This window comes from Chenopodium quinoa, unplaced genomic scaffold (assembly GCF_001683475.1).
Source record: "Chenopodium quinoa cultivar QQ74 unplaced genomic scaffold, ASM168347v1, whole genome shotgun sequence".
NCBI classification, from domain to species: domain Eukaryota; kingdom Viridiplantae; phylum Streptophyta; class Magnoliopsida; order Caryophyllales; family Amaranthaceae; genus Chenopodium; species Chenopodium quinoa.
This window is the reverse complement of record NW_018742904.1, coordinates 1511584-1524795: the sequence shown is the minus strand read 5'-3', so window position 1 is coordinate 1524795 and position 13212 is coordinate 1511584. Positions and strand designations below refer to the sequence as shown.

Here is a 13212-nt window from a genome sequence, read left to right as displayed (position 1 = left end):
GAGGCAAAGATATAATGAATTATTTTGATTACTTATTCGTTTATATTGAAATGGAATGAGTAAAGGAAGAATTAAAGTCTTATAAGACAAAGTTGAGAATTTGTGGTGCCTTATGCACTTAAGGTGTTTATACACCGAGGTAGTTAAAGGATGCAATAATAAATGTTGTTTGTCACTGATAAATTGAAAATTTAATTGGAAACTTGAATGATTTGATTGATTGATGTATGATTGGTTGAGTTGTTTGCATATGAGTCATCACCAAATTTTAAACCGGTAAATCACGTAAAGTGCAAGAAGGATGAGCAATAAAACTCTGGATTTGTGCACATCTAGAGTAATGACAAACATGGGTTGGGGTTCACGGGGTATTAGCCGTGCACTTTTCAGAGGCCGTCTGATCTACGAGTCTCTTGTTTTAAATTCTTTTAAAACTATAATGAGTTAGATGAGATCTCATACTAGCTATGGCCACGGAGTCGCGCCCGTCTGCCATTGGATGTTTATTAATGTCTTCCGAAAGGAGGCATAGGGTTTTCTTATTTATTGTTCCGGAATGGAGCACGGGGGGACAACCCGGTCTATTGCTTAATCCAATCAATTAATGAATTGATCAATGCTATTTAAATAAAAACTTAGTAATGAGTAACTATGGAGTCATGTGTTCGAGTCAATGATAATATTGTAAGTGTATGGAATGTTTGTTAGTATCATGCTAGAACTCTTTACTATATTTCGTAACTTGTATGTACTCAGCGTTGCTGATTGCGTGCTTTTGTGTGTTTTTCTTTGGTCATGGCCTTCGCCTTCAATGACCCTGTAATGATCCAATTATTACACTTGTGATATTGGGGAGCAGATTCATCACAGGTTTTTGCATAAACTGTCTTGCATCAGGGTGATGGGATTTGAGTGGAGAGTTGGTTAACCAGTTAGCTTATTTCATAACACAGATTGAATTTTATTTTGGTGTTGGTTCCATTACTTCCTATTTTACTGGATTTTGAATAAGGGCCGTTATGGTTCCAACTTGTAAGACTTTGAGTTTTGACTTCCAGTTTTGAAACTTATATTCTTTTTAAAACCAAGTTAGTTTTCCGTTGCTGATTTCTTAAACTAGCCTTAACGTTTGAACACGTGGCGGTAGCACTCCAATAATTCTCTTACAGGTTATACAGGTCTTACAGGTTATCACAAGTTTTTAAGGTTTTCTTTTAGAGAGAATTATTGGGGTGTTACAAACTAAGTGATGGGTGAAAATTGTTGTAGGCAAGGTTAAGGGAATGAAGATGCAAAAGGTAAAAGAGTGTGCTATTGTGGTGGATGACCCACCAAGTTGACTACAACTAAGATCAAGTCCAATGACCTGAGATAGAGTCACAAGTGACACCATCCCACAGGCAGCAATCTCTATCCTCCTTCCAAGATTTTGTCTTTGCATATGACGACCCATAATCTTGCACATCATAGTACATTTCGGATGAATGTGGGTGTACGGTGAGGCATTTTTGAAGTGCAGCAAAGCAATCTTCTCTTCATGGCGGCAAAACTGAATGGAAGAGATATGGAATTGTAACGAAATTGTTAGTAGTGGATGGAAAAGAAAGCAGAGAAATAAGAAAGAAAACTGAAAGAGATGAAACATTTTGATAAGCACTTAGATTTATGTAGTATAAATGGGCGAAATATATATATATATATATATATATATATATATATATATATATATATATATATATATATATATATATATATATATATATATGGTTCCGCTGAAAACAGGGCTTATGGTGAAAACTAAAACAGAGATCACTATATACAAAAAAAGGGTAAGTATATCAATTTTTACAACATTTACATTAAGGTCACTATATACAAAAATAAGGTAACTATATCGACTGAGTTTTTGACACCATTTACATAAAGGTCACTATATATAAAAATAAAGGTCACTATATGTAAAAATAAGGTAACTACATCAATTTTGACAACATTTACAACATTTCCATGATATTAAGTCATTATATACGAAAATAAGGTAACTATATATATATACTTCGGGTAATTATATCAATTTGACACCATTTACCCAGAGGTCACTATATATAAAAATAAGGTAACAATATCAATTTAACATTTATACAGAGGTCAGGTTAATATATTAATTTTGACTACATTTTAAAAAGATCACTACATGTAAGCCTATGTAGGATTCGAACCCACATCATGTGCACAATACAAGTACACAATGCTCAACCAATTGAGCTAATAGACTTTCGGCACACAAAAACAATAAAGCCAATAACTCATAAATTTTGCTTAACGAACCACACAGCATATATGTACAGCTTTTCCATATGTACTACGGTCATCCCAAACAAATATATCAACCTTTTCATTATAATTGCGTCAAAACTATCCGAAGCCATAGTTTATGCGGTACCAACACAGGCTAGCCTTCTTCCTGGATCATACTTACACGTAATACCAAAATCTCCCAGCTTAACCAATAAACCACCATAGAAAACTAATCCTTTTTCATCATGCAAGTGAGCAATACAAGAAAGACAAGACAGAGAGGCTTACAACATTTTTCTGGAAAGAATAAAGATATACTTACATTTATAATCCCTTCTTCACAAAAGGGATAATCCTAACACATCCAAATGAATTGCCAATTCTCTCATGTCCAAATTATTCCTGAATAAAATCAAAACAAATTCCTTAAACCTCAAAACATCCAACGAAACCAAAGAATCATTCAAATTAGAAACAACACCTACTTGACATCGAGAACATTCTGCAAAGAATTGAACGATCTGGTGTAAGCTTTCTAATCTGAACAGCCACACAAACACCAGCAAAGAGAGAGGGGGACAAAAATCACTGAAACCACCAACAACCATCAACACCACCAAACCCCCAAACCTAGACCACCACCACCACCGAAATCCCCAAACCCCGACCACCGAAACCCCAAACCCAGACCACCGAAACCCCAAACCCAGACCACCACAATACCGACACCACCAAAACCCCCAAACCCAGACCACCACAACCACCGACACCTACCAAAAATACCGAATCCACCCACAAACCCAGCGAAACCACCCATAAACCCACCGAAAATCACCGAAACCACCAACAAACCCACCAAAAATCACTGAAACCACCCACAAACCCACCGAACGTCGTCAGAACCTCCATTAATCAGATCCAAGCAACACTTAATAGATTTTCAGTTTTTAACTTAAGGTTGGTTTTTTACCTGATCCAAACTCTCTCTCTCTATATATATATATATAGGGAATGGATCATCTGAAAACTAGTCTAAGGCTGAAAACTAAAAACAGGTGATCTAGACCATTGAATTTTCATCTAACGGATGAGATTATATCCGCTTGATGTTTATTCTTGACCGTGGGATTTGTTCCTTGATTTCTGAAAATCCATTCACTCTCCTATTTTTTACTCTATTTTTTTCTCTCATCCATCTCACGTTCTCCATCTTCTTCATTCTCTCTTCTTCCCAATTCAATATCAACGCTGAACATCATTAAATTATAGAGGTATTTGGTTCAATCTTCGTCAATTTCGTCATTAGCTTCAAAAAAGTGAGTTTTCGTTTATGATTTTTGTTTAATTTGGTATTTTATATGTGTTTTTGGAAATACCAAATTGATTTTTCGATTTGATTTTTTTGAGTTTCGTAGGAGTAATTACACTTATTTGAGCTTTTTCTTGCTTAATCGAGTTTCATATGAGTGTAAATATGTTAAGATTCAACTTAATTTCTTCTTATGGCGTTTCTGAGCTTAATTTGTATATTTTTTTTAAAATTTTTTTTCTGCGATTTTGTTCGATTTCTTGTGCGATTTTGCGTGTTTTGTTCATCAATTTTGTTCGATTTCCAGTGCGATTTTGCGACTTTTGCTCATCAATTATTTCGACTTTTTTTCATCAATTTTGTTCGATTTTGTTTGATTTTGCGATTTCCTATTCGATTTTGTTCAATATCCTTGTTCTAAATGGCTAGCAGAAGGAATCGTCGCCGTGCAGCAGAACGCCTACTTCATGCTTCGTGCTGTGGTAAATTTCATCCAATTTTCTTTTTTCTACTGGATCAGATTCAAAATATTTTGTATTTTCATTTTTAATTTTTGTTGTAAATTCAATTTTTAGGATTCCGATAATCTCAGAGAAGCTCTCAAGTACTCCGCTCAAATGCTTTCAGAGCTCCGAACCTCTAAACTTTCTCCTCACAAGTATTTTGAACTTTGTGAGTAATTTATTATTTGCATGAATTTTTAGTGTTTTAAAATAATTTTTATTGATTTTTTTAATCGTGTTTTGTAAGATATGAGGGCGTTCGACGAATTGAAGAAGTTGAAATTGTTCTTCAAGGATGAGAGCAGGCATGGTCTTGCAGTTTCTGATCTTTACGAACTTGTTCAGCACGCTTGCAATGTGTTACCGAGGCTGTAAGTCTTAATTAGTGAGGTCAATTTCATAATGTTTACATTGAATGTTGTTTTGGAGAAATGTTATGGAGATTTTACAATTTTATGACTGAACTTGGAGTAAAATTTGATTTGACTTTGGAATTTTCGCCGTCTTTTGATGCATTAGGATGTGTAGTTGCGTAGTTAGTATCAATCCTGGTATTCAAATTCTAGGGAAATATCAAAACCGAGGATTGGTGAATAATTTGGTCCGAATGAAAGTTTGATTTCTAGTTTCTCATCTTCTCTTTTATTTTAATTTTGGGATTGTAGATGTCAATCGGACTAGAATATGTTGTATTTTGTTTGGAGAAGGTTTGTGTATATATTGTGTGTTATATTCATTGTGTCGACAATGAAGAACTGGCCAATACTTTGGCAATAATTGATGGAAACCGATTTTTTGGCTCCCGCAGCAACTGAGTCCCTCCGAGGCTCTACTCTGTCCTTCAATGCTGGCTTTAATACTGCAGTTCCGTTTTATGCAGTAACCTTTACTTTGCTTTCTACTCCGTAGTTTTAATGTACCAGGAAACATTAGTGGTTTAGTCACTCTTTTTTTACTAGTTATCTTTTTATTAATATGTACAGTGACCCCTGATTTTGTGCAATAATATGAGTTAATAGCCATGGAGTATATTGTTTTTGTGTGCTGGAAGCCTATAGCTCAATTGGTCGAGCATTGTGCACTTGCATTGCACATGATGTGGGTTCGAATCCTATATAGGCTTACATGTAGTGATCTTTTTAAAATGTAGTAAAATTGAATTTAATTAGCTTATTTTTATTTATAATGACTTATATAATTACCCGAAGTTTATATATAGTTACCTTATTTTCGTATATAATGACCTTTGTGTAAATGTCATACAGTTACCTTATTTTTATATATAATGACCTTTGTGCAAGTGTCCTCATAATCGATATATATATATATATATATATATATATATATATATATATATATATATATATATATATATATATATATATATATATATAGGGTCGGGATCCGGTGAGAACCGCCCCTTATGTGAGGACACTCCTAATATATGAGAACAAATCTAAGCCTTAGAATAAACAATATCAACGGCTCTAATAAATCCAAACTTTTCATATCAAACATAACAAACGATAGCTGCTACTCAGGAAAACAGAGCAAAGAACTATGAGCTTCAATTTAAGTGAGATTCAAGAATTTCGAACATTATTCCGTTTGATTTTTGTCAGATTTCAGCAGCAACAAGAATCAACAAGCTTCATAGATTATACAGGTAAATAATCAACAAAAGTGTTAGTGTTTTTCGAATGTATTTTTCTTAATTTTTGTTAGTATTTTCGAATTTCATGGTTTGAATGTTGGATTTTCATTAAAATTTTACCAATGAGTGATCTTAGCATCAAAATTTACAAAATATATAACTCGCAAATTTGAGGATTTCAAATTGTTAGTATTTTTCAATTGCATGTTAGTGTTTTTCAATTGCATGTTAATCTTAGTGTTTGAGGATTTCAAATTGTTCAGTTTGAATTAATTTCGTTAATTGTATGTTAATTGCATGATAATTTTCGATTTTGAGGTTTGTTCTGTTCTCATTGAATTACATGTTTAATTGCATCAATCGCCAGTTATTGAATTGCATGTTAATTGCATGATAATTTTTGATTTTTAAGGTTTGTTCTATTCTCATTGAATTGCATGTTTAATTGCATCAATTATTGATTTGATTGAATTTACTTCTTTGAAATTTTTTGAATTAAATCAATAATTTAGGTTTGATTAATTTGATAGAGAATGAAAATTTGCAATCAAATTTAAAATGAGCAAATGAATTGAAAATGAGCAAACCTAAATATTTGTAATAATATAAAAAAAATATAATGAGCAAACATAATTAAAATGAGCAAACAAAAAAAAAGAGCAAATATAAAAATGAGCAAATGAGCAAAATAAGTTAGTAATGGTGGTGGTAGGGTGCAAGGGACAGGGGCGGCGGCGGGGGAGTGAGAGTGAGACATGTTTGTGGTGGTGATAGTAGTGGTGGTAAGGTGTAGGGACAAGGGCAGAGGAAGGAGAGAGAGTTTGGTGGTGGTGGTGATTGTACGGTGTAAGGAAGAGGGTGAGATGTGGCATTCAGCTCATTAACATGAGTTGCAGAAGTAGTGAAAGTGAAAGAGGTAGCTGTAGCTAATGAGCAAATATTTAGTTGCTCATTTATCAAATGAGCAAATAATTAGTTGCTCATTTGTCAAATGAGCAAATAGTTAGTTGCTAATTTCACAAATGTGCATTGAATTATTTGCTCATTTGACAAATGAGCATTTAATTATTTGCTCATTTGACAAAAGATCAAAGAATTGTTTGTTTATTTAAAAAAATGAGCATTGAGTTCCTTAGTGTGCTTGCCTGTGCACAAGCCGCACCCCCTTCTTCTTGGTCTGTCTGCATACCAACCACACTCCCTTCTTCCACTTCCCTGCGCAAACCTATCCCCCCTGCCCCTTCATCTTTCTGCCTGCAGTTCTGATTTCAGAAATTGTTGTGTGTGTGTGTGTGTGTGTGTGAGCGCGCGTGTGTGTGTTGTGTGTGTGTGAGTGAATGTAAGAGTGTATGTATAAGTGTGTGTGTTTGCTTCTGGCCGCGTACATTCTTATTTAAGAATCTAATTTCAATTCTAATTATTGAGAGTTTGTGTGTAAGTATGTTTAAGGGGGTGCATATTCACTTGTTACTATTTTGTGGAATTATTAAGTGGTTGTTAGAGAGGTCAATATCGCTCAATTGTGTCAAGTCACAAAATGATGAGGTTATCTCCCCATGAAATTTGTTATTGGAAGCCAAAAACACAGTGGTGTTGGGTGGTGGCAAAGGAAGCAAACCTTGTAAAGAGTTAGAGCGAAGATCAATGTATTCTAAGCTCTTGTAAGAAGGAGGATTTAAACCTCCTGTAAAGTTATTGTGAGAAATATTTAAATCCTCCAATAAATCTTTTCTAACATCGTACATCCCAGCTGAGATTTCACCTTGGAATCTATTGTTGGAGAGATCCAAAATTCTTATAGGTTGTTGGGAATTTAAGATTTTGGGAAATTCGGTAATGTTAGAAGAAGACAAGTACAAAGTGGATAAATTAGGCCAAGCAAATGTAGAGTCAAGCCCTTCAATCCTTGATATACTTAATAGGTTAATATTTACAACATTATTGCACTAGGAGAAATATTGAGGTGAAGGTTTAAGTTTTTAGAGCTGAGGTCAAGATCTTCTAGTAGACAATTATCTTTTGGAAATCGTCCCTTGACTTTCCCAATAAATTGGTTGCTAGCAAGATTCAACTATACTAGAGATGGAAGATTCATTAACCAAGACGGTATGGACCCCTTTAACAAGTTGTTTGATAGACTAAGGGACCTTAATTGTGAAAACTCTTTTGTGTTAAATGGAGAGGGTAATTCCCCGATTAATTGGTTATTATCTAGCCAAAGCATTTCCGTTTTCTTCCAAATCCACGTAGGAATAGTTCCGGAAATGTTGTAATAGGATGCTGAAAATTGGCTCAATTGCGATAGTTTCCTTTCACTCGAAATTTCAGGTAACCTAATTGATAAAGTAGTGTCGGTGAAATGTATCACCTGCAGTGAGCTACTCAAGTTGTTGAACACTAAGGGATCAATATATAGATTAGGATTTTATCCGACTTTGAGAGATCGCAAGTGTGGTAAGCTCAAAATGTTAGAGGGAAAGGCTCCTTGCAAGCCACAATCATACATCTCTAGAGAGGATAAAGAGAGGTTGACCAATGTTTGGGGGAAGGCTGAATTAATTACACCTCCGTTAAGATGGAGTTGTCTAAACTTAGTAAGATTTCTTACAATTTTATCAAAATGCGGAATTTTAATTCTTGAAAAAGTATAAGGATAGTCAGCATTTGTAGCGATATCCCCAACGAGATTATCCCACTCAATTAATTGAATAGTGAGATCTAAGGAAACAAGTTGAGAAAGTTGACTGATTTCAATAGGAACATCATCGGTAAAACTAGAGTGTGAGAGGTTTAGAACTTTCAGTCTTGAAAAATGTCCCAATTTTGGGGATATATGCGATGGGTGAAATTCGTTATAAGCAAGGTTAAGGTACTAAAGATGTGTAAGGTGAAAGAGAGTGTTATTGTTGTGGTGGATAATCCCGCCAAGTTGACTAAAACTAAGATCAAGTCCACTAACGTGACCTGAAGTGGAATCACAAGTGACACCATTCCACAAGCAATAATCTCTATTTTCCTTCCAAGATTTTGTCTTTGGATAAGATGAACCAAAATCGTAAATTTCGGAAAAATGAGGGTGAATAGTGAAGCCATTTATGAATTGAAGCAAAGCCATCTTTGTAGGGTTTCGTAGTGACCCACACTACGCGGAATGAAACCCGCCAAGACCCGCCCCCATAATAAATGCAATTAACAAGCAAAACATAATTTAAAGCATAAGAAAGGATAAAAGATTACACCTTTGACGCGTGCTTTGCTCAACTATGAGCTCTTACTTGAACCCCGATAGTGCGAGGTCTCCGACGGGATCGTACCCTCGAACCCGACCCGATCGTCCTAAGCCTCGAAGGTTAGTCAAGGCCCGGACAAAATAAACTAGAGTTTTACGAATTTCAAGGTATGCTCAACAATGGAGTTTCCTTTACTTTTCAACTCAAGTGTGTTCTTTCCCAAATACCCATGCCTTGGTATTTATAGGGAAATGAACCCTTGATTTTCATTCCCCAACCAATGTGGGAGAATGAGTAATTTTGATAATTAATTTAATTCCAAATTAAATTAATAATCAAATCAATCACAATGCAACAAGTGTCAAGGGGGGAGAGAGAGCTAGGTGAGGACCATGAACCTTGGGGGGGACCATTGCCTTGCTCCCCAAGGCATGCTCCAAGCCTTTGGTCCCACTCACCTCAAACCGCCTCAAGCAATGGCTGTGATGGCAGCCACCTATCACGCCAGCATGCACCAGCTGGCATGACTAGCACACACAGCATCACTGCCCAGCACGCAATGCGCACCAGCCAGCACGCTAGCGAGCCACGCATGTTGCTGGGCTGCTGGGCGCTGGGCGAGGCTCCCTTCGCTGCTGCTGCTTGCTGGCAAGCATGCACTACTCTCTCGCATAGCTAGCATGCACTAGCACTCGCACACGCACACGCACAGGGCGATGCCTGGCATGGTGCTGCTGTGCGAGGCTGCTGCTGCGATGGTGCGAGACACACACGCACACGCACATACGCAAGTGCCCAGCACTGCGATGGCTGTGCTTGGTGCGTGTGGCCTGCTATGGCGCCTAGGCACCCAGGCACACATGTTGTGGTGCTGCTGTGCCATGCGAAGGCACGCACACACACGCACATGGTGCTACGATGGGCAGCCTAGTGCGCCTAGCACTCATGCCTCGCCTAGCACACCATGGTGCGCCTAGCACACACATGGTGCGTCTAGGCTTGCGATGAGCTAGCCTAGCCTAGCATTTCACATGGCTAGGCCAATGTGATGGTACGGCTATGCTCGTATTAGTCGATTGTGATTTTGCGACGCTCGAACTCGAAGCCCTGGGCTCGACATCCGACGTCTGTGTTCGTAAAACTCCGATGACTCATTAAATCTATCGGATTAATTCGTCGTCTCGGATCGGTTGTTCGATTGGGTTCGACCCGAAGGGTTCAGTTAAGATTAAGCTGTAATATTAATTATACCTTAATATTACTGATCGGAAGCGGCCTCCACCCAGGCATTCCGATCACTTGACCTTACTGAAGAATTAGTTCTGTAATAATTCTGAACTCTCTATCAGAATAATACACTTGTTGGAAGGACACCATTCCTTTCAATCTTTTCATCCTGGTGGCATAGTTGAAAAGAGGAGTTTAGGAATGGTAACGAAATAGTTACAAGTGGACAAAAATGAAAGCAGAGAAAGAAAGAAAGAGAATTCATAAAGATGAAACATCTTAATGAATTATTGCATAGATATATATGTGCAGTATATAGGGATGACATAAATGAATGGAAAAGAAGGCAAGAAACAAAGAGAACATAATACACTACTTAAATAGGAAGTAGAACAGAACATTAGCCGTGGAATTCCATTTTACCTACACGAGGTAATTCTATATTAGTTCATCATTGCTAACGCACATAAAGTTAATAGCTTACTAATCTTAATATGACTTATAATTTGCAAGGAATCTAAGTCTTGATACATAATCATGCAAAAGGTTATTTAGGCTATAAAGAACATAATCATGCAAAAAGGAAGACAATTAGCATAAAAATTCTGAGACATTAAAAATTAGCACTTAAATAATACAAGCATGATATAAACATGCACCATGCGTGAAATAGTCCTGTAGCTTAAGCTTTCATATCATGGCCAAAGATGGTTGTTGATAGTTTCTTGACTCAAAACAGTCTATTAAAGGTTGTAGTGGATTTCAAACAATTTGCGATACGTCTTCATTCTACACCGGCCGAAACAAATGGATTATGCACTAATTCCATTTTCCAGCAATCGGATGAAGTTTATCTTGAAAATAATGCACTAAGTAAGATATATATTATGTCACCTTTATAAAAGCTGACTGTTCAATAGCATGATACCACAATGATGTAAATTCCGTTTGGTAAACTGAAGGAAAAATTGCATCTTAAGGCCTGTTCACTTCAACTTATTTTCAGTTCAGTTGAGTTCAGTTCAATTCAGCCCCAATCAGTTCAGCTCTGTTCTGTTCAGCTCCAATCAGTTCAATTCAATTCCTAATATCCTTCTCTCATAAACAATTCATTTCAGCTTAGTTCAGTTCAGTTCAGCTCAGCTCCGATCAATTAAGTTCTTTTCAACTAAAATGAGCAGACTCTTAAAACAAAGATTCTCAGATAACTCGTCTCAATCATTCCACTTTAACCCCAGGCCCCGACAAGCATAATGAATGACTATACCGCGACACTGAAAATAAACTATCACACTACCTTGCTCTTGCATACAAGCAAAGGCAACCTGGAACTTTTCTCCACTCCATCAACCCAATATCAAGGGAATATATGAGCAAAGATGTCAGTCATCAAACATGTTAACAAGACCAGTCTTGGGAAGGGGGAAGAGCTATAGACCAACCTTATGTTTTAGAAATTGGAAAATTTCACATCGGTCAACTGCAGATAATAGTGGTATATCACATATGATAAACCTGTTTGCAGCCTTAAGCAGGATCAGTTAAGCTTGGTTAGTCTTTTGATATAAACCGAAAATCAGAAAAAACAAAGGAACAATGATATACAAGCTCAAACTACAAAATATCTGATAAGTTGAATTGGAAGTTTGGGAAGTCAAAAGACCTGAAAAGAAGAACAGTAATGGTGCCAAAGCTAACAAGTAGTGCTAATAAATTTAGTTATAAAATAAAGCTTACAAATCTTTAGAATATCATCAGATAAATAATTCTTATCTGAGGAATTCACAGTCATCATCAATGTCCAGTAGAACTTTGTAACTGAGTCCTAGAAGGCAGTCTCGGGACAAACTTTCTTCTTATGTTCGGACTTTGGAATAACAAGATAAAAATACACTTCATCATGAACACATACCAAAAAGAAAAAAAAGAAGCAATCATATAGTATTCAGATATATGAAACTTATCTCAAACTCTCTAAGCCATACAAGATATGCCTTAATACAACCATTTGAGAAGCTACCAACAATGATGAATATAGAAACAGCATATCGTTTATAACTTTTATGAATACACAATGGAACAAAAAGAGAATGTTAAGTAAACATAAATCATACTGACTCTGTTCAACACAGTATATAATATCAAAGTTGTGGGATAGGGAAAAGATATGGAAAGAAGAGTTCTTACAATGTTGAAGAGCCACTGTGAGAAAACTAGGCTAATGCCTTGCTCTTCTTATTATCTCTGTTCTTTCCACGATCTAGATGTTAGCCATGGTGATGTTCTATGATTTGAGATCCATTAGGGACAGAATGTTGTGCTGCCAGCTCATTATTTCAACTGCATTAGATACAACACATACACAGAATAATTCAACATGCACAGTAGCAACACGACAATGTTATTCTAACCATATCTTAATATGTTAAACTGCCCACCATAACTTCCTTCTTAGGCTACACAATCCATTAACATCTATTGAGCACCTCATAGTGACTGACCTACAGTCAGTCACAAATGTTAACATTACTTTAATTTCAAAATCTAGCTACAATACCTAGAGATATGATCGGTAAAAAATAAGTAGATACTACAAAACTCAACATATCAAAAAATTTCAATCAATTCAAAACTTGACAGTATAGAACAACTGAAATTCAAATTATAATTTGTATCAAAAATAGATAAACAAGTACCTTTGTCCCAATCACGCATAATCTTGCACGCTGAATCCACTTCGTCAAACAGCTTTGCATTATTACAAGCACCAGATATTTGAAAAGATGCAAATTACATTTTAATTTTTTCTCATATCAATTATCGAATTAAGGGGTACTAATAAAAGAGAAAGAAAGAAGACTGCCTCAGAGAAAGGAGATTTTGGAGGACAATTTTGCATAGTTGGAGCTTGGACAGAAGCCCTTACTGATGCAGAAGTGGATACAAGGCCAACTGGTGGCCGTTGTGGGCCTCCTGAAGAAGAATAACATG

General features: G+C 36.2%; 1 long non-coding RNA gene across 1 annotated transcript; it reads left to right on the top strand.

The window, feature by feature from the left end:
• Positions 1 to 3041: 3041 nt before the first annotated feature.
• Positions 3042 to 5139, top strand: LOC110727341. Its single transcript, XR_002512530.1, has 4 exons — positions 3042 to 3614; positions 4040 to 4089; positions 4183 to 4279; positions 4358 to 5139. It is a non-coding gene; the product is annotated as an uncharacterized LOC110727341 (long non-coding RNA).
• The last annotated feature ends 8073 nt before the right edge of the window (positions 5140 to 13212 follow it).